The 22,431-nt window shown below is 34.9% G+C and overlaps 1 pseudogene; it reads right to left on the bottom strand.

Annotated features, from left to right (window-relative positions):
• Window positions 1–16,495: 16,495 nt before the first annotated feature.
• Window positions 16,496–18,426, bottom strand: LOC115301030 (annotated as a pseudogene).
• Window positions 18,427–22,431: the final 4,005 nt, after the last annotated feature.

Below are 22,431 nucleotides of genomic sequence, written 5' to 3'. Positions count from 1 at the left end.
CATCTATTGTCTCATTTTTTAAATCATCTATTTATTTAATTTATTTTTTGAGAGAGAAAGAGAGTGCGCAGGAGAAAGGAACAGAGGAAAAAGAGAAAATCTTAAGCAGACTCCATCCTCAGCATGGAGCCTGACATGGGCTCAGTCCCACAACTCTGGGATCATGACAGGAGCTGAAATCAAGAGTCAGATGCTTATCTGACTGAGCCACTCTGCGGACTCAATTTCTGGTGTTTTAAATCATAAATTTTATCCTCATTTGTTAAAGCAGCGACAGGAAACTAGTAAAGACTCATTTTACACTTGATTTGAAATCTGATGTCCTTAAGGAACACGGGAATGCTCGTAGTGGTCTCTGCTACCATGAGGCCTCTGTATTTCAAGAACTGCAGAAGTAGAATGGCAGCAAAGTCATTTAAGTTCACCTCTACCAATATGGGTATATCCCTAGGATTCACACTTAGTAAGAATTTACATATGTTTTTTTTCAACCTGCACCATATTTTTCTTTTTTTAATATAACATTTTAATAAAGGCTACATCTCTTACAATAATTATTGTACCAAGTAAATTTCCTTAAATGAACTCTTTATAATGCATAATTTACTGTATAAGTAGAACAAAATGCCATGGCAAAAGTCATTGAGTACAAGACCTGTAATAAAATGGCATAAAATATATTTATACATAAACCTCTTTCAAAAATCAAGGGAAGGCTTGAACCCTCAATATAGGGTGACCCACGGAGCAGGACCCTGGGCAGGTACAGGTACTGTACTGATTTAAAGTCAAGCACTAGAGACAGGGGATTAATACTCCCTTGTCGTACAATATATACAGACATATAGTACCAGTAACAATGGCAAAAAAATGTACAGATTAACTTAACACAAAAACCCGAACGTCAAAATGAAGGTGTCTGGAGGAAAGGGTGCTGCTAAGTCTCCCCACAACTGTCTGCTTCTTTGTAGGACAAGGGGAGTTGGGGTGGCTTCCAGAATGGCATTGGTCCAAAGACTGATTGAAACAGAACAATACAACACACATACGCACACACAGAAACAAAAAACCCAAAAAACTCCAAGGAATTGTTATCTCAATAAAAGCACAAGTTGGATTCCAAATTTCTAGCAAGCTTCATCCATTGGGCGCTGGACCTTGGTGGTGTTAGAAGAGTCACTGGATAAATATGGGGTCCCAGAAAGGAGGCTTTCCTCAACCCCGCACCCCACAATGGAACCCCATCCAGCAGGACGACCTTAGATGGCGGTGATATTGCATTACAAATCGAGACCTTTATGACAAAATAGGGCAGCATAGAAAGAAAAAAAATGCACCGATTTCTGCGTGGGTCAATGGTAGGGCACCATTTGCAAAAGTCTATCTTCGCTTGGAGAAGTGTGCGGCAAAGCATGAGAATTCCTCTTTTAATGAAGAAATCATTAATGCACTCCTTGCTTAACTCCTAAGCTTGGACAGGACAATTAAAACTTTCTCTCTCCCTTCTGTGTTTAGAGAAGCATATCCATAAATTGGGGACAGGGGGGAATCAATTGTTCACTAAATAGCAGTAAGGGTTCCTGTTCGGGTAAGCTACACATAGTTCCTCTTAGTTTATAGATTTCAGATCCCTAGGCAAGGCACTATATTTTTCTAACCATATCTTAGGCCTGTTTTCCCCTCAATGATTGTGAACCCCCTAAATTATTTAATTAAAAGTTCTATTGTTTCATTAGCCAATGCTAATTTTTGTTACTGGATGTTCATCTCATGTCCAATGAAGACAAGCCTCATTTGTAATGTCCCTTGTTTATTAAACCTGCCACCTACTAAGTTGGAGTGATCTGCCTCTTCTTTAGTCTCTTCTTGCTCTCCTCATAAGATGGCCAACTTCAGATTGCAGCCGTGGAGCTCCCAAGGAGTTGCAAGCCAACACTGGGGGAAGAAAAGAAAACAGAACATTCAAGAAGCATGGGAATGACACAAAAGATAACAAAAGTAAAGCACAGATAATTTATTAGGCTGCTGAAATTGTTCTGTAAGATCTGTTATGTTGGATCCAAGACACTGCATTTGCAAAACAAATGGAAATTTATTGCATAAAGAATGATCCCTAATGTTTACAATTGAAAAAAAAAATCCTTTAGAAAGTTGAGGGATTCCAGGAGTGAATGCAGACTGTGACAATAGAATCTAACTTAATTTTAATGTAGAAATAACCTCACTTAAAGTCGGTGAGAGAAATATGCGAACTTAAGTAACTTGGACAATGATGGTGATCATAGACTAAAGCAAAATAACTAAACTTAAGCACTATACTCTTGTTGATAATGTTTTTTTCCTTTTCATACAGTTACAGGTAAATAATTCTAAAACTATTATGCATGAACACTCTAATTGAACAATTAAATGATAAATGAAGGAGAGTAGGGGGGCTAATTTTTTCACTCTTGGAATTAAAGTTTATATTTAAGCAAAAGAGACTGGTAGAATAGTACATGTTTTAATGGGATAGAAATGGAGGTGTCAATATAAACTCAAATTTACCTTAATATAGACAGAAAGGGATACACAGAGATATATTTATAGATACCTATATATAATGGGTACTATGCACATGTGTATTTCTTTCTATTCTCAGCTTAGAGGACTTAGAAGACAGGTCATCGCAGTAGGAATGAATGTATCTAGTACCCACATCTTTTAACACCATTTATCCATATAAGCAACCAAGATTTCTTGGAGAAATAGCTGCTTCTTGAAGAGAAGCAGGGGAAAAACAAGATGACCCTGAAGCATCTTGTAGTGCCAGAATGTAAATAAATGCTAATTAGAAACACAGTGGTCAGTATATGTCAAAGGATGCTGGAAGCAAATGAAAATGTGTTCAGTGGTGAAAGCTGAAATGATTTGAACCTAAAAATAAATATATTAACATTGGATTATAGCCCAGCATATAAAATAAGCATCTATGATATTCTGTGCTCATATAAATAAATGATTGAAAAAATAAGCAAATAGAAAATGATAGAGAAGTCTCTCATTTAAGGGAATTCCAAATAATTCATGTAGATTATATGCACTCAAAGATGAAGGATGTAAATCCCTATTCCTTATGTGTGGCTTGTGCATAGTGATGTCCTTCCAAAGAGTAAAATATGAAGACGAGCATGGTAGTAAATTTACAGTAGAGAAGTTTAGCAACACTATCTCAGCCAGGTGATTACAGCTAACATCAACAGTGATAAGTCATGGTGATGGTGCGTACTTTTGATATGGTATGATGAGAATTGCAATTTGCCTCTGTGATCTCCCCAAAATCCATAACTCTTATTCTAATCTTAAGAAAGAAAACTCAGACAAATCTAAAAGGGCATCTAACAAAAAACCTGTCCAGTAGTCCTCAAACAGTCAACATCATCAATAACAAGGAAAGTCTGGGAAATTGTCATAGCCGAGACGGGCCTAAGAAAACATGGCAGCTAGATGTAATATCATATTCTGGTTGGGATCTTGGAAGGTTAAAATGGACCTCATATAGAAACTAAAGAAATCTGAATAAACTATGAATGTAGCCAAATTAATGTATCAGTTCATTAATTGTGACAAGTGTACCATTCTAATGTGAGATGTTAATAAAAGGGTAAGCTGGTTGCAGGGTATATGCAAACTCTCATTACTATTATTAAGACCATTATGTAACTCTAAAACTATTCTAAAATGGAAAGTTTACTTAAAATTTAAACTACCAGTGGTGCCTGTGTGACTCAGTCAGTCAGTTATGCATCTGACTCTTGATTTCGGCTCAGATCATGATCTCATGGTGCAGGGTCTATGCTGACAGTGCTTAGCCTGCTTCGGATTCTCATGCCCCTCTCTCCTCCTCTCTCTTTTCTCTCTCAAAATAAATAAATAAGTGTAAAGAAATTAAACCATCTTTAGGTATATTGAAGAAATAAAATGATCCCATGACAGTAAATACATTTTTTTCATTTAGGTTGTTTTAGAAAAAAAAAATGACTGAAGTATTAAGGATTTAAATAGGAAGAATAAACACTGAAGGCTGAAAGACATAGGTGATACAGAGTTACTTCACTTGAAATAAGAGAAAATGATTATGTATGGGTGAATCCCTGATACCTCTGTTGATAGGAGTTGGTATAACAGAAACACATTAATTATCTTATACTTTATATTATTTGTTCTAATTGGGTTTTTTTTTCAAATAAGTTGGGAGTCATACCTGTAGGTACACTGAAGTGTCTCAAAGCTAGTTGTTGTTTTTTTAAGTTGATTTATTTATTTTAACGGGGGGGAGAATATGAGCAGGGTAGAGGCAGAGAGAGAAGAAGAGAATCTGTGCCTTTAGCTGGGAGCCCTACATTGGGCTTGATCTCACAAACCACAAGATCATGACCTGAGCCAAAATCAAGAGTCAGATGCTTAACAGACTCAGCCTCCTAGCTTCTCAAAGCTACTTTTCTATTCCAATACATTTCTATTTGTAAGTATAAAAATTTAAAAATTATGAGAATCACCTAGAACTTTGATTTCTAGACTCTAAAACAGAAAATTAAAGAACATTATCTCATCCCACTCTTAGAAAGTGATCCAGAAAATCAAAATACTTAGCTTGTGTGAAAATTGTGGTTCATAAAAATGAGTCTGGGGGCGCCTGGGTGACTCAGTCCCTTAAGCATCCAGCTTCAGCTCAGGTCATGATCTCATGGTTCATGGGTTCAAGCCCCCCATTAGACTCTGTGTTGACAGCTAGCTCAGAGCCTGGAGCCTGCTTCAGGTTCTGTGTCTCTCTCTTTCTCTGACCCTCCCCTGATAGTGGTGTCTCTGTCTGTCTCTCAAAAATAAATAAAAAACATTAAAAAATTTAAAATAATGAGTCTGAATATTGTCAGCAAAAATCTATTCAAAGCACTTTAAAATTCTTTAAAAACAGCTAAGGCCTGTGAACAACAGTTTTTAATTTTATTAATGTTTTATTTATTTTTTAGAAAGAAAGAGAGACAGGGTAAGCATGGGAGGGTCAGAGAGAGGGGGGGTGACACAGAATCCGAAGACAGGCTCTAGGCTCTGAGCTAGCTGTCATCACAGAGCGTGATTTAGGGCTTGAACCTACAAGTTGTGAGATCACGACCTAAGCCATCAGCAACAGGTTTTATGTCAAAAACAAGTCATTTTAAATGAAGTAAATACAAATTAAAGTAAAAGAAACTCTCTGTTGTAACTCTGAATATTAGTAAATATTTTAAAACAAGATAAAAGAATAAAAAGACATAAAGAAAATGCACATTCATATGTTGATCCCATTAATATAAACTGTCAAAAGCTTTTTGGAAATTAAATTTGCAATTTCTAGTCAGGACCTTAAATATCTTTTATCAGTCAGAGACTAGCCAATAAAACAGGAACCATGCTAATTATTTAAAATAATAGATTCATAATAGAGAATAGTTTACAGAAGCAAGAAGTCTAAAAAATAAAAGCAAAAATCACAGAGCCAGAGAATATGGGAGTGAGAAGCATTATCAACGTAAGGACAGGAAAACAAAAGGGGAGAGTTTGGGTTTCCAGAAATCAGGAGATTGAATACAGGATTCTTTGCAATTATAGTTCAGATATTTGAGGAATGGATCACCCACATATTCTTGGATCTCAGGACTTCAGAAGCGTACTGTGAAACGCCCTTCTCAGATCTCTCAGGAAGGGATATTTCTGAAAAGTGTCAATGGAGCTGCTTCAGGGGCTGTGAGGAGAATCTGGCTCAACCTGCTGGCGCTAGGGTGAACTTTTAATTTAGGTAGGTGAATCTGGAGAGAATATAGGGAAAGGCGTCATTTTCCCTTCTGTTTTCCTAAGTTCCCTCTAGGGTCTCCTACTGGAAAAATGCAATAAGCATCAAACTGTCAAAGATGTATGAGTAATATAGTTAGCTGAGTTCCAGCTTTTACATCACAGAGTATAAGAGGGAGATTTGGAGTTGGTAGACAATAATTGTAGATCAATTTGTGTCTAAAAGCTTATTATTAGTGATGTATAAACAGATATGCAAAATGGACTGATATTTATTATGTTAATTACAAGGGAAACAATCCAAATGTTCATCCTCCATAACATGCATAGACAAACATAAAAACGTGAGAATAACATAAAACCGAGTTTCCCGACATTCAAGGTTGTTGTTGTTTTTTATAGTTCTCTACTATTTCTTTGCGCTATGGTCATTCTTTCCATTTATCTTTCAAAGTTGATCTTTTTGAAGGGAAACAGAAAGTGGTGATGATTCCCTTGGAAGTAAGATTCCAAATAACATATGAACATGTATTACTTAGATTATAAAATGTGTAATACTTGGAAAAGTCAAATATTACTGGAGGACAGAGTATCTGAGAGACATGCCAAGAGCATAAAATGTCCTAATAGTAAAGATTTATTTGTTTATATATATTTACCTGTATTTATTTATTTTTAGAGAGATGGAGACAGCGTGAGTGGGAATGGGCAGAGAGAGAGGGAGGCAGAGAATCCTGGATAGGCTCCATGCTGCCAAGACAGAGCCTGTTGTGGGGCTCGATCTCATGAAACCACAAGATCATGACCTGAGTAGAAACCTAGAGTCGGACACTTAACCCACTGTGCCACCTCGGTGCCTCAGTTTATTATTATTTTTAACACTTGATTATAAGACAGATATGTATAAAAATGTAAATTTATTCTGGATATTTGTAGGACTGTGGAAGAGATAAGAGATTTTGGTTGTGAAGTAATTGATCATAGGTGAAGGTATATCATAAGAGTAGAAAACCATGAACAGAAGGGAGGGAAAAACAAGTTAGTAACACAATCTCTGGGTACTTTCAGATCAAGAAAGAGAAAGTGATGCCAAAATAATATATTCACAAAATATAGTGAAACTCAGATGAAGAACTAATGACATACCAAATTGCATTTAAGTTATTAATATCTTTAATTACATCAAGAGATTTGGAAATGTATTAACATGGAAACACAAGTATAACAACAAATTATTATTATCAAATTGAAAAAATACTCTTGAACAGCTAACCACATAAGCATACTTATCTATAAAACTGCAACACATTTCAGTACATAATAAAGGTCTCAAGGAAATGCTATCTGAAGATAACACAGAGTGATGCTTCAAGACCTTAAAATGTATTCATTAGAAAGTATGGATAACAACATTCACTATGAACTGCTCTTAGATTTTACTAATTAGCAAGTATTTTGACAGGTATTATGCTACCGAGTGTTTTGGGACACCTTTTGCTTTATGCTTCAGAAATTCTATTCAGCATGATGAATTTAAATAGTATCCTTAACTTGCATGGTTTTTTTTCCCCTTTAAAGTGCATCTCATAAATTAAAAGCAGTGGGTGTATTGTAAAATCTAATTAGTTTTCAAGAGTCCTGTCAGCTTTGTTTTTCTACTAGTAGTGAGAAAATATGCCATATATAAGATATTACTTCTCTTCAACTTTTGTAAAGAACATTACAAAACCCCTATTATTTAAGCTGGAAAATTTAAGAAGTACATTGACTCTTTCAAGTCATTAGGGGAACATTTAGTGCAGTAGAGCAGTAATTCACTGAATTTCAAGCGCTGGTGGCTTAATGCAGTTAGTACAATGTAATTTACACTCGGGGAGTAGTTCATACACCTGGAAGGATCTAAACCATTGCCTACTTAATTGACATGATTTTTTAAAGAGAGATGGAGCACCCTAATATTTACATGAAAAGAAAATTGGAATTAAATTACCTCTCAAGGTCAGAGAAAAACTTAATAGCTGAAGGAAGACTTGAAATTTTGTTTTCATTCTCAATGTTTTACTTAGAAAAATCATAATTGTGGTGTGAGCCCATGTAAGTATAATTCTGGACTTTGTTTAGGTTGCACTTTCAAAAGATACAGGTTAATATAATATACAGCTCTAAAATTATACAGTACATTTGACATTTATATAAGGGTCAAATTATGAAGTCAGCAAGTTATGCAAATACCACAGTCAAATTACCCTTGAACAATCTCTCTGGAAGTGCTACTAAAGAGGCATATATATTTCCTTTCAGGAATCCAACACCTAATCAGTTTTGATATTAGCAAATATTATTCTTCTCTTGAAAACTAGGTGAAACACTAGGCTTAATTTTAGGAACTGTGAAAACTGAATCACGTGAAACACTAGAATCATGCTCAGTGTGGTATGTTCAACTTTGAGGATCAAGTTGGGGAAGGGTGATCCGAAGAAAGCCATTCTAACTAGATTCCAAGGAGACAGGGGGCAAATGAAATGGTTCACTTTTGTCAGAGTGGCACCGAACTTTTCCATGAAAACAAAGAAAACAGTTGAGGTTTTACACACCTTAAAGTGTGCAACAGTGACAGTATAGAGTAGCTGGGAGCCACAGACATATATGGAGTCCACACTCACCCAGCAGCTATTTCCACAAGCCTTGACTGTGAACTCGCAAATCAGGTTAAGGAAAAGCCTGAAGACCTGACAGCCATCCCTTGTGGAACATTGAAACAGAACCCTGTCTACTCCTTAGCTTCTTCTCTCATGTGATCATAAAGCCATATTCTACTGTTGGTGAAACAAGAAACACTCCTGTCGTGGATCACTTACAAAAGATACACTGCTGCTGGGGGAGGAGTAGAAGCAAAATCCATCTGCTCTTGAAAAAGGGAAAAGAAAGACCCTTACCTCACCACAGGTCTTTCAGCAAATAACCAGCTAGTAAGGCACTTAACCCTTGAGAGGGACAGAAAACATATTTCAAGGCAAAAGTTCCCTGGGAAGATTAGAAGAAAAAGCGGCCTGACTCAGCAACAGAGGCAGAAAAATCAATCAGACCAATCACCCTGTACTGATATAAATCAGAAGTCTGTTACCACTAGGAAAGGGGACAGACACCCAGTCCCACAAAGGATCTCCACAGACATGAGGCAGATTTAATGTTCCACGGTTCTGGAGGATATACAGGCATACTGACAAAGCTCCAGACCAACACACAGCCACAAAGGGATTTCCTAAAACTGAGCTGGAGAGGATACTTCAGATAATTAGAAATATAAGGGGGGAAAATGTGCACTAAAGAAGGGACAAATGCATGAGAATAGAGAGAAAATCTCTCTGGGTCTTCAGACCATACATAAATCATAAGGTAGCACCAGAGGTTAACTAGGTGTTAGACGTATCAGAACAAACCTTTTAACTTGATAGTCATTATTAAGATGCTAAGAAATTCAGTGAAAAAGCTGGAAATAGATGTGGACAGATGGGAAATTTCAGTGAAATATTAGAAATTACAAGTAGGAATTAAATATGAATGCTGAATTATATACAATCTACTGCATAAACCAGATTTATAGAAGGTGGCACAGATGAAGAAGTCTTTCAAAAGGTTTATCAACAAACCTAAAGGTTTATCAAAATCCTCACAGTCAAAAAAAAATAGAAGAAATCAACAGAGATTAATGGCAAACTTTAAAACAAAGGCACAAAAGAGCACACAAAGGACACAAGAAATCCAGGAGCGGTGGGAAAATATTACCTATATTTGTGTGCCAAATAGAGAAAGAAAGGAAAGAAGTATAGAAGTATAGAAGAAATGATGCCTGTAAGGTTTCCAAATTTAGTACAGGACAGCAATGCACAGATAAGATTCTCAAGAACACCAAGCAAGGAATATATTTTTTTAAAAATCATACCAGAGTCAAGCTGCCAAAAATGAAATATAAAGAAAAAAACTTTTTAACCATTCAAAAGAAAAAAATCTTATACACAGAGAAACGGATATGAGAGAACAGCAACTTTTCATATGAAATTTTGGAAGCCAGAAGACAATGGAAGCACTCCTTTAACATACTGAAAGTAAAAATTGTGAACCCAGAATTATATATTCACTTAAAATATCTTTCAAAATCATGGCAAAATATGAGTTTTTTCAGAGAAGAAAAACTTTGGGAAAATCCATTGCCAAGAAACCCATAATGGAAACATTTTAAACAAAGCTTATTAGACAGAAGGAAATATGGTTCTACATAAATAAAGAAAGCAAGCTGAAAATTGGAAGAAAATAATAGTAGATATAAAAGAATCATTTCATTTAGTTCTGATATCTTTAAAAGATAATACAGTACCTAAACCAAAATAGTAGAAACATAAAACAGTTAAAAATCTTAGCAATGTAATGTGGAGTGACAGTATATGTGAGGACTAAAAGATGAAATGATAGTACAATGTCTTCTACTACAAGTTAAGTGGTATACTATTTTTAGATAGATCAATAAACTACAGAGATATATTGTAAAACCTAGAGTAAACAATTGAACAATTAAAAAAAATTTTTAAATAATGATCCACTAGAGATAAAAAGCAACAAAACAAAAATGTGTGGGAATAGAGAAAAGTAAAACAAAGAATAAGATGGTATATATAATCTCAATCATATTTACAACTAAATTGAATGTTAGTAGACTAAATATCACTATTAAGAGGCAGAGATGGTCAAATTGGATTTTAAAAAAAGACCTTATTCTTCAAGGAAAACTTTTTAAGTATCAAATTATAGAAAACCTAAAAGAAAAGTAAAGGAAAATACATATCATATAAACACTAACCAAAAGAAACCATCATTATTTATATCAGAATAGACCTCCAGCCAAAGAATATCAGGGTGAATGAGGAATGTAACATATTAATCAAATGATCAATTTGCCAAGTGTACGTAACAGTTCCCTTCTTGCTTTAAGCTGATACAATGCATTGCTGTGTGTATATTTCACCCAGTACCTATTTCAAACCCATCTTCTTTCTAACTTGCCATTTCTAATCTATTTCCATGCACACACAAGGTGACAATTTAAAATTTCTCAAACTTTCAGCATTTTTCATACCTATATCAGCTTTAAGATTCCTCATTGCATTATTGAGGGGTGCCTGAATGACTTAGTCAGTTAAGCTTCTTACTCTTGATTCGGGCTCAAGTCATGATTTCATAGTTTATAGGATCAAGCCCTGCATCAGACTCTGCACTGATGGTGCAGAGCTTTCTTGGGACTCGATCTCTCTCCCCCTTTCTCTAACCCTCCTGTGTGTACTCTCAAAAAAAAAAAAACCTTAAATAAAAATTTATTGTTATTAATGGCCCATTGTGCCATTTTAGTAATGGAAAAAGTTAGAGGATATTTGTGGTTGTAACTTTCCCTGGGAACGGTAGCTTTCACTTCTCACTCATTGTTACTTACTGAATCCTAAAGAAATTACTTGTTAAGTGCTTCGAAATGCTTCTAAAAATTGAGAATAAGTCCTTCCACAGTTTGGTGAATTCTTACTCTGTCCCCATCCCTTGAATACAGTAGCCACTCAGTAAATAACCATTTAATGGTATTAAAAAAATAACAAGCAAACGATGAATGCTGTTAAGATGATTACTTTCAAGACTGACTAAGAGACGCACAAGGATGCCAGGAGAGATATGGTGAGGCCTTAAATATTACCTCAGGATTTTGAAGCTTATAACTGGTATTATAATTTCAAAGGAATAATTAAAAAAATATTAAACGAGGTACTGAAAACATTGCATTATCATTTTTAATTCAATATTTGATGTCATAAAACTTGCTAGCCCATTAGAATTTACAGCATATATTTACATATATTAACTCATATTAGTGACACAAATACTCTATTATTAGCTTTGGTTTATATTCAAAGAACATGAAGTTTAACATATACATAATTCTTAACATCAAACAACAAACTCTGGTGGTGTGACCATAATGCTACTCAGGTAGGTATGAGACCATTTCCTCATTTTTGTATCTACAATTTGATAAAAGTGTAGGACAGTTCTTAAAATATGGGCACATTAAATCGCTACACATTCTAACACTTTGAGAAGAACATGTATTTATTAAGACGAAGGCAGCTGTATGAAACATGCCAATCATTTGTCTTATGCTCATAAATCTGTCAGGGTTGTACTTACAGGAAGTTATAAAACCTTTTTTAAAAACAATTATCATTAATAAGTTGTTGATAGTATAAAATAGAACTTCAAAAATGTGTCAAAATGATTTTCCACATATGATGTTTTTATAAGTACTATAGTAACAAGTATATTGATTGCCCTCTCTAAATAACACTCTGCCCTGCTTTGGGAAATCATCTCCTTTAACACACTCTTCTATTAATGACAGCCTCATAGTTACTGTCCACATTAACAGTAACAATCTTTGCCTCTCTTCATTCCATTGGCTTAACCTTCATATAGGCTATTTATCTTTTATTTCTAAGATATCTAATTAGACATTCCAGTCCATGACCACAGCTTTTAATGGACTTATTCTTCCCACCGCCTCAGTACTTAGTGACCTCATGTTTTACCTAAAATGTTCTCTGCTTCAATTGTTCTACTTATCAGAATCCAAAACCACCTCTTCTGTTACGCTCTGAAAATAACAGACTCTCCTAGTTCATTGTAAAACCACTTAGAATGTCATTCTTCACATTCTTCCTACTATTCATCAACTACTTTCGAATTCCTAACTCATTGCATTCTAGCCTCTGCATTACTACACTATTGAAATTAATTTTCTCAGGGTACTAATTTATTTCATAATTACCTCTGCATTGTTCATGTCTCAAGGCATTGTGGAAAAAAATCCAGACAAATGGAATGTCATTCTTGAATACAGATCTGAATAGTGGAGTTATATGAAAGACAGATACTCTTTCATTTAAAAAAAACTCATTTAAAATTGTGTTTCCAAAAGAGAAACTATATGTTTAAATTACTATGGACTGAATCTTAGTTTTTTTTTTTATTGTTTATAAAGAAAGAAAATCAAGGGATGGCAGTGATGATTCAATGATCATTGTTTAAAAGAGGTCAAGATATCATAATACAACAAGAATAAAGAACGAGCAAATGTGTGAAATGTAATTAAGGGGGCAAATAATTTAGTAACTTAAACAAATATAAAGATATTTAGAAATGATTTATTGGCCCAATTTCCCATAAAGAAAGCTATGGCAACAGAGGAGCTAAAGGCACATATTAGTTGTTTATATAAATGTGCAAATATATAGAATGTATACAACGTACATTAAAGAATGAAATTGTCAAAGAGAATGAAAGATGAATAATATCAATTTTTAATTATGGATCCAGTCAGGAAAGTAGTCTCACCAAAAGTGGTTGTGTATCCTTAAGGGTAAAAAAGACAATCAGTCCACAGAAGAAGTAGGAAAAAAAATTATTCAAATTTCTATTTTTTTTCCAAATGAGAATTATAACAAGAGCAATCCAGCTTATTATTAGCTAACCATGATACCAAAAACATATATTTATCTATATCTATGTATCCATTTATGTACTGATATTAATATCCATATGTTTATAGAGCATCTATAACTAATTCTTCAGTGAATAGTGGTTGTCATTTACATCCTTATTTATTTTCTGATAGATTTCAGAGATACCTGAAAAATTACAGTTTATCTGTAAGTGGGCACATGGATATGTAGATTGTATTATATTCTTTGTCCATAAATTTAAAATGATTTTTTCAAGAAATAATTATTAAGAACTGTAAGAATGAAAAACAAGTAAATGAAGACCTGGCCTTCTGTACTTACATGTACATTTCTCTTTGTCTGCTCATGACAAGGGAAAAATAGTGACTATATATTTAACAATAAAGCAATACAAATTTAATTTTGGAAGAAAGGCTATTTAAAAGCTTACATTCTTCTTAATAGTGATAAACTTCATTAGTGCATATTAGCTTAGTATGGAAATTCCATTATTTATTATTGTTATTTTGTTTTGTAAGATATATATCATTTCAATATAAGTACAGGCATATAATTTATAGTCCAGGTTTTTCACATGTGTTTCTAATGCTTAAGACATTTCACTGATAATTGAGTGATATAAATATTTGGAGATGTTTTCTAAAGGATTATTTTTATGGTTGACAAGTGTACAAGATTTTTTGAAAAATGTAAGGCAATAGATGAGAAGATTTAACCTTGTTTTCCATTGCTAAAAGAGGCATTTAGAATCCAATAACTAACACAGCTACAGATATAATTGATCTGATGAGTAAATGATATATAAACATATAATGGAAATGTTATGTCACAGTCAAGTGTTTTTAAATAATTTAATAGAAATTGAATGCCTGTTGTTTTAAATTTATAACCTGGCATTTGGGATGCACACTGAACTGAAGGATGGACAATTCATCAATATTGTTTCTGTCTATAAAAAGAGATTTAACTTGAATCCTCTGAATTACAAAACAGTGAGTCTCACATATTAAGCAAACTGCTATAATCCATAATTGAGGGTAGAGTCCTGAAGACAAAGGAAGTATTCATTAAAAGACAAGGAAATTGTCTTATTTAGAGAAAATCACTTTTGATATTGTCAACAAGCTCATAGATTTGTTAGCAAAAATTGAAGCATAGCATGACAATTCTTATCCAATATCTACTCCTTTCTTGCTATCTTTGTTGGGACAGCAGTGTACTCAGCTGAATAACAAGTTACCAAGATTCCCTGTAGCTAGCAATGTCTATTATGTTTTAGCCAATGAAATGTAAGTGGAATACTGCCAAGTAATTGGGAAATATTTGTATGATAACTTGGGGTTAAAACAACACCCTGGTTTTAAACTAAAGACACGGAGGAATAAAACTATCTTACCGATAATCGTATTTTATAAAAAGGTACAGATGTTTCTGGCACTGTTCTTATGTTCTCTTTTCTGTCTTTTCTTGGATTAAGAATCTATAGATATTGGGGCACCTGGGTTACTCAGTCTGTTAAGTGTCGGACTCAGGTCATGATCTTGCAGCTCCTTAGTTCAAGCCTGGTGTCAAGTTCTATGCCGACAGCTCGGAGCCTGCTTTCAGATTCTGTGTCTCCCTCTCTCTCTCTCTCTCTCTCTCTCTTTGCCTCTCCCCCATTTGCACTCTGTGTCTTTCTCACTCAAAAATAAACATTAAAAATTTTTAAAAAACATTTGTAGCTTTAGCAGACTTCAGTACATTCACAAGACAATACAAATGAAGAAGTAAGTCCGTATTCTAAGATTGGCAGAATAGAAAGAAAAACAAACTGGTTTGTTAAAAAGATTTTTGACAGCAACTAATTCTGGCTTCCATATATTCATACTGTCATGTGAGATAAAAATGAACCTCTCCACAGTCTAGTTGACTAAAAGTTCAGCTTCCATGACTTGCAGTTGACTACATTCATGCATGTAATAAAAATTAGTATCATAGGCACTACATTGCAGGTATTAATATATTCAAAGAATATTAAATTCAGTTGCAGTTCTTTAATTTCTACACATTCCTATGCAACACATGATCTAGTTGCATTTAATTGTCTAACTTTTCTCATTTAATATCTTTTTTCTCACACCAATCCTGGATAAATGTCTTATTCAGTATAAATCTGTTCTTGATATTTTCTTCAAAGACACAAACATCATTTTTTCTTGGTTGATCATTTTTACTGTTACTATTATTTAATGTTTATTGTGTTGTGTCCTAATTTGATCCTTTTTTCTGAAGTTCCTGAAAGAGAAGACTTTGTGTTTGTATATAACTTTGTTACAGGCTCATAGTTGTAAGAAAATGTTAAATGAACAAAAGAATAGCACTTTCGTAATCTTTTTTCCAGAGAGAGCTTTAGGTTATTTTTTAACTGTGAATGTGTTTAATTGAAAAAAAAAATCAGAAAAGCATCCAGGAAAAAAGTGAGATCAAAAGGACAGAGAACAAAAGAAGTCACTTGCTAAAGGGTTTTTATATCCTCTATACATTTTTGTGTAGCAAACAGTTACCTAGCAATAATATGACAGGCATTTTTATCAGAACTTTACAAATATTAACTCATCTGAGGCATTTAGGTGGCTCAATAAGTTAAGCGTCTGACTTCGACTCACATCATGATCTCAAAGTTCATGAGTTGGAGCCCTGCATAGGCCTCTGTGCTGTCAGTACAGACCCTGCTTGGGATATTCTGTTTCTCTCTGTCTCTGCACCTTCCCCACTGGTTCTCTCTCTCTCTCTTTCTCTCTTTCTCTCAAATTAAATAAACAAACCTGAAAAAAAACAAACATTAACTCACCTAATATTTGTAATAACCTTCATATATGCACTAATTTCACCAATTTTCAGAAGGCAGGATAAAAGAACAAGAAAGGGGATACGTAATTTTAGATGTGATGCTTTATCAGCATAAGTCCACATACCAAAAATACTAAATCAATATGTAATTTGTCCAGCTCCTTGCTTGATTAGTTTATTACAAATAGACTCTGATGGAATTCCCTAATGAAGCTGAGGTATCAAACATTACCTATTTTATTTTTTAATATTTTATATTTTCTGACAGAATCTTTTAATATAAAATAAAGATAAAACACATCTCAACTCTCTAATCTGCCAGCATGCCTTGATTTGTCTGAGATGCGTGCTAGACCATAAGAATAAGTAGCAGACGCTTTAGATGCATTTGGTTGGGAGAAGTAGACAAACCAAATGTTAGGTAAGTCCGGGCAAGCCCAAAAGCTAAGATACATCCTTGAGCACCACAGCAGTTCTTGTCTTTTCAGATTCTCATATGTCTTCTTACCCAAAACACTCCCACTGTGAATTCTTCCTCAGTGTCAGGCTGCCATCTTCACTTCAATCTGTGTCACATTAGCAAAGGGGTAATGGAATTGCTTGGGCAAATGGGAATGCCCAAGCACCTCATGCCTGAGCATGACACCAGTCAGCACAGTGCTGCTGGAAGGCCTTGGGACCTTGGTAGGTGTAATTCCCACATATCTCAGGGTTGTAGTTTAGACCATGAAGCTAATACGATCAGTAGGGCATGTGTTTGCCATCCTAGCCAAGAGGCAGGCTTTGGGGGTTGGAAATGATCTCATTCTCTTTGTCTTTCCTTTCCTTTCACCGATCTACTCTTCCTTTTTACTTCTCACTCTTCCCTGTCTTTGCCTGTTTGTGATATACTTTTTTCATGAATGAGATGTTACCGTTCCCCAAGAATCTCTACATATTCATAGATCTGGGCTTCTAGGAAAGTAGCATATTTGTCCTTTTCAGTGTCTCACTTGGTGCCTTGTGACTTGGGATTTTTGCCAACAGGGAGGTGTCAAGTGACTCCCTGAGCTTTCCTTTGGTCCTGATTAGCCTCTGGCCCCACTCTTCTTAGGTCCCACCACACTTCAAGCCTAAAGCTTGAAAACAATGCAGAAAAGGTCAAGATGGGCTCCAGCATGGGTCAGGGCACTGTTGATCTCTTTTGGCCATCCAGCATAGGTACCATTCTCACACTTCTCAAATTTATCCCCAAACTTCATTCTGATCATGGAGGGGCTTCATCAGTCTGTATAATCTTGAAGGTACACAAGCATCATCTCCAGGTATTTCTTATATTCAGTATTCTTCCTTTATTTAGAAATGTCAAATAACTGGTCAAAGATTGACAGGTATGTGAGATAATCCAGCTTTTTTGAGGCCTTTAGTTAATGTCTTTGAAGTAACAATCATGGAGGTCAAGGTAGCCACAGCATTTCTTTTCATCTGTGAACTCCAAGTTTCATGCCTCTTCACCTGGATTCTCCCCAGACTTCAGAAGCCCCTTAAACTCCACTGACATTGGCCCACAGATCTCATTTGGATATTTCTGGTGGGTTTCTTTATTTGCTTGAGTCTTTATTTGCTTGAGTCTACTATAAAATTTGTCAAATTCATTGGGTCCTGAAATGGCTTTGACTTTCAACTTTTTAAACCCAGCATATCATATATTTCCTGCAGGTTCCCACTGACTTCTCTATACCTATCTTGTAAGGTTCTTGTGTGGTAGTCAAAATTGTTCTGGTGCCAGACCATGGACTACTTATTGAGCATCTCTTCGGCCAGTATGTCCATAAGCTGCTCCTTCTCCTAATAATACCCACTGCTTCTCCAGAATTCTCATTTTTCCTCCACTGTTGCACCTCCTTTCAGACTGCTGACATGACTCAGACTACTCCTAAACATTACCTATTTTATTTGTTATTTTTTAACTTTATTTATTTATTTTGAGCAGGCAAGGATGAGAATGACAGAGAGAGAACCCACGCAGGCTTTGTGCTGTCAGCCCAGAGCCTCACTCAGGGTTCAAACTCACAAACCATGAGATCATGACCTGAGCTGATATCAAGAGTTGGAAGCTTAACTGACTGCGACACCCAGGGTACCCCTATACTTATTCAGAGAAAATGGCTTAGAGAGATGGGAAGTTGGAGGGAATTTATCATGTGAACCTATCATATACTTTTAAATACCTCTCCAAAGACACCTGGACCATGCTATTGAGAAACTTTTGAGGAAAGCACTAGCATTGAAATTTTTACCTACTGAAAACTGAAATAAGGTGAAGATGCTACCATTGATATCCACTCTGACTTTACTAGAATCAGTATGCTGTGAGATTGCAAGAAGCCAAACAGTAGCATATACTTTCCAGAGATGAATTAGGTCTCAGGTTTAAAAAATAGAGATTTGTGGCTGTGGTTAAGTGATGCTAAGGTGTCAATAACTAACATAATTAGATAATGCACTTAGTGATCACTTGACTCATAGAGATGTCATTTTGGTTGCCATAAAAATTAATAAGCCATCCTCCAATTCCCAAACATCAGTAAGCTCATAGATTCATCTTCTCTTTTTTTTAATATTTATTTATTTTGGGGGAGGAGTACAAGAAGGGGAGAGGTAGATAGAGGAAGACAGAGGATCTTAAGCAGGCAGTGAGCTCCATGTGGGGCTTGAACTCATGAACCATAAGATGATGCCCTGAGCTGACGTCTAATGCTCAACCATCTGAGCCACCCAGCTGCCTCCAGATTCATCACTTCTTAAGGGAAAGTTATATGATCTCCAGAAAAGTTTTCTAATCACACTACAACTATGCACATACTATAAGTTCCATTCCTAACCTTTTCTAAAAGGACCAAAGACTATTTAACTAGGTAACAGGGCTCTAGGGAAAGATAAATAAACCAATCTTAGAAGTTTTTGGATATTGCTCTAAACTGATAATTCTTTCTCAAATCCGGAGTGCCACTGAAATCTACTGGTTAGGCTTAGGGGTCATGGGGATCAGATAATAGGTCAAGAGTGTCTGAACAGTGATCTCAGTGCATATAAATTCATGTTAGATATATATTACAGTCAGCGAATGCAGGTTTTGACCAGATATACTGTCAGAATTATCCAATTGGATACCAAAAATTTTGAAGGAAATTTATTATGGAGGAAAAGGCCAAGTACATGGGCCCAGGGTAAGAGAGTTCCAACTTCACACCAAAGTTTAAATCAAAAGTAATACTGTATGCATAACAGAATGAGAAAATTTAGCACAACCATTAAAAATCTAAAATAGTTTAATGATAGCCCCTTTTAATTTGTTTATTTGGTCTTTACAGACCACAATTGTGTGTTATGGTGTGTGTGTGTGTGTGCATGTGTGTGTGTGCATGTATGTGTGTGCATGTGCGTGTGCGTGTGTGTGTGTGTGTGTGTGTGTAGAGACACAGTCTGCTTTAACAAAAACAGTGTTCAGAACACTTCATGTAAAATGGAGTACATAAATGTTGTATTTTGAAACTCCTTTTAAGATTGTTTTCCAATAAATTAAGGAAAAAATAATCAAAGTTTCAAAAATAAAAATGTATTCCCCAAGAAAGAGTTTTAGTAAGAAATAGCATGAAGATAATATATAAAATGGTACAACACAGAATGGTTTATGAATAATAAATTAATATAAAATCTTAGGATTACAGACAGAAAATGGATTCTTTAAGTGAAATTTGTATGTTTTATATTAAATACTAAAGACACATCTATTCTCCATATAGAAAGAAACTAAAGTTTAATGGGGGAAGTAGATATAATTTAAAAATGTTTGCTTAAATAGCACATATAATAAATAAAATTAAAAATAAACTTAAGGTGGGTCTGGCATTCTCACTGTGTATAGCATGCACAGAGAACAGGTGGGAAAGAAATATTTTTTGAACAGAAAAAACAGAGGTTATGCTCTACAATGCAGGAACATTATCAGTCATGGAAAAACTTAGTATAAGCCCTAGATATTCAAGAAATGACCGTGTGAAATAGCCTAAGAAATTCATTATTCTTATATTTCAGTTATAATTTTACCATATGCAGGCAGGGGACAATACTTTCATGAAATTCTTTTGAGATCATTGTGCTCTCAAAATATGGTAGATAAAATAATAACCTTTTGACATTTTATAAAAAACGGGATTACAATTTTTTAAAATACTCAAATAATTTGAAAAAGAACATTTTCATAAAAAAAAATTACAAGATGCCCTGTCTGGTACTCGTCTCTCTCTGACAGATTTATTTCACTTAGCGTTATACTCTCTAGCTCTACCCTTGTTGTTGCAAACTGCAATATTTCACTCTTTTAAATCGCTGATTAATATTCCATTGTATATATGTATCACATCTTCTTTATCCATTCTTCTATTGATAGCCACTTGGACTGCTTCCATAATTTGGCTGTTATAAATAATGTTGCTATAAACATAAGGGTGCGTGTATCTCTTTGAATTACTGTTCTTGTAATTTTTGCATAAATACACAGTAGTGCAATTCTTGAATCATAGGGTACTTCTATTTTTAACTTTTTGAGAAATTTCCATACTGTGTTCCACAGGGGCTGTACCAATTTGCAGTCCCACCAACAGTGCAGGAGGGTTCCCTTTTCTCCACTTCCCTGCCAACATTTGTTTCTTGGGTCTTATTTGAGCCATTGTGACAGGTGTAAGGTGATATCTCATTCTAGTTTTGATTTTCGTTTCCCTGAAAATAAGTGATGTTGAACATCTTTTCATGTGTCTGTCAGCCATATGCGCATCTTCTTTGGAGAGATGTCTGTTCATGACATCTGCCCATGTTTTAATTGGAATATTTGTTTTTGGGGTATGGAGTTGTAACCATTCTTTATATGTTTTGGATATTAACTCTTTATCAAACATGTCATTTGCAAATATCTTTTATTTCATAGATTGCCTTTTATTTTGTTGATTATTTCCTTCCCTGTGCAGGCACTTTTTATTTTGATGTAGTCTGAATAGTTTATTTTGCTTTTATTTCCCTTTCCTCAAAAGACATTACTAAAAAAAAAGTTGCTATGACCAATGTCAGAATGATTTCTACCTGTGGTCTCTTCAAGAATTTTTATGGTTTTTGATCTCACATTTGGTCTTAATGCATTTTGAGATTTGTAGTGCACGTGTTTATGTGTGTTGTGTGTGTATAAGAGTGTGTGTGTGTGTGTGTGTGTGTATGCTGAAAGAAAGTGGTTCTTTTACATGCGTCTATATAGTTTTTCAACACCATTTGTTGAAGAGACTGTCTTTTTCCCATTGTATATTCATTCCTCATTTGTTGAAAATTAATGACCATTGTAATTGTGGATTCATTTCTGGGTTTTCTGTTCCATTCCATGTGTTATTTTTATGGCAGTGCCATACTGTTTTAATTACTACCACTTTGTAATATAACTTAAAATCTGAAGTTGTAATACCTCCAGTTTTTTTTCAAGATTGCTTTGTCTTTTCAAGGCCTTTTATGGCTCCATACAGATTAGAAGATTATGTAAAAATTATTGTTGGCATTTTGATAAATATTGCATTACATTTGTTGATTTCATTGGGTAGTATAGACATTTTAACAATATTTGTTTTTCTAACCCATGAGCATGGAATGTCTTGCCATTTCTTTGCATCATTTTCAATTTCTTTAATCAGTGTTTTATTGTTTTTGAAGGATAAAAAAGAACATTACAAAACAAGTGTTTGGCAATGACTAATAGCTTTAATAAAGTGAATTCTTTTTGAAATACAAAAATTCAAATTGATGTGAGAAGTAAAAGTATTAAAGGGAGCTTGGGTGACTCAGTTAAGCATCAGACTTTAGCTCAGGTCATGATCTGGTGGTCTGTGAATTTGAGCACCACGTTGGGCTTCATGTTGACAGCTCAGAGCCTGGAGTCTGCTTTAGATTCTGTGTTTTCTTCTCTCTCTGCCTTTCCCCTATTTACACTCTGTCTTTCTCTCTCTTTCAAAAATTGGGGCCTCTGGGTGGCTCAGTCGGTTAAGCCTCCAACTTTGACTCAGGTCATGATCTCACAGTCAAAGACTTCAAGCCCCACATCAGGCTCTGTGCTGACAGCTTAGAGCCTGGAGCCTGTTTCAGATTCTGTGTCTCCCTTTCTGCTTCTCCCTTGCTTGTGCTCTGTCTCTCAAAAACGAATAAACGTTAAAAAATAAATAAA

Source organism: Suricata suricatta, chromosome 1, assembly GCF_006229205.1.
Source record: "Suricata suricatta isolate VVHF042 chromosome 1, meerkat_22Aug2017_6uvM2_HiC, whole genome shotgun sequence".
In the NCBI taxonomy this organism is placed as follows: domain Eukaryota; kingdom Metazoa; phylum Chordata; class Mammalia; order Carnivora; family Herpestidae; genus Suricata; species Suricata suricatta.
The sequence above is the reverse complement of the archived record's forward strand: the minus strand, read 5'-3'. Positions and strand labels throughout refer to the sequence as shown.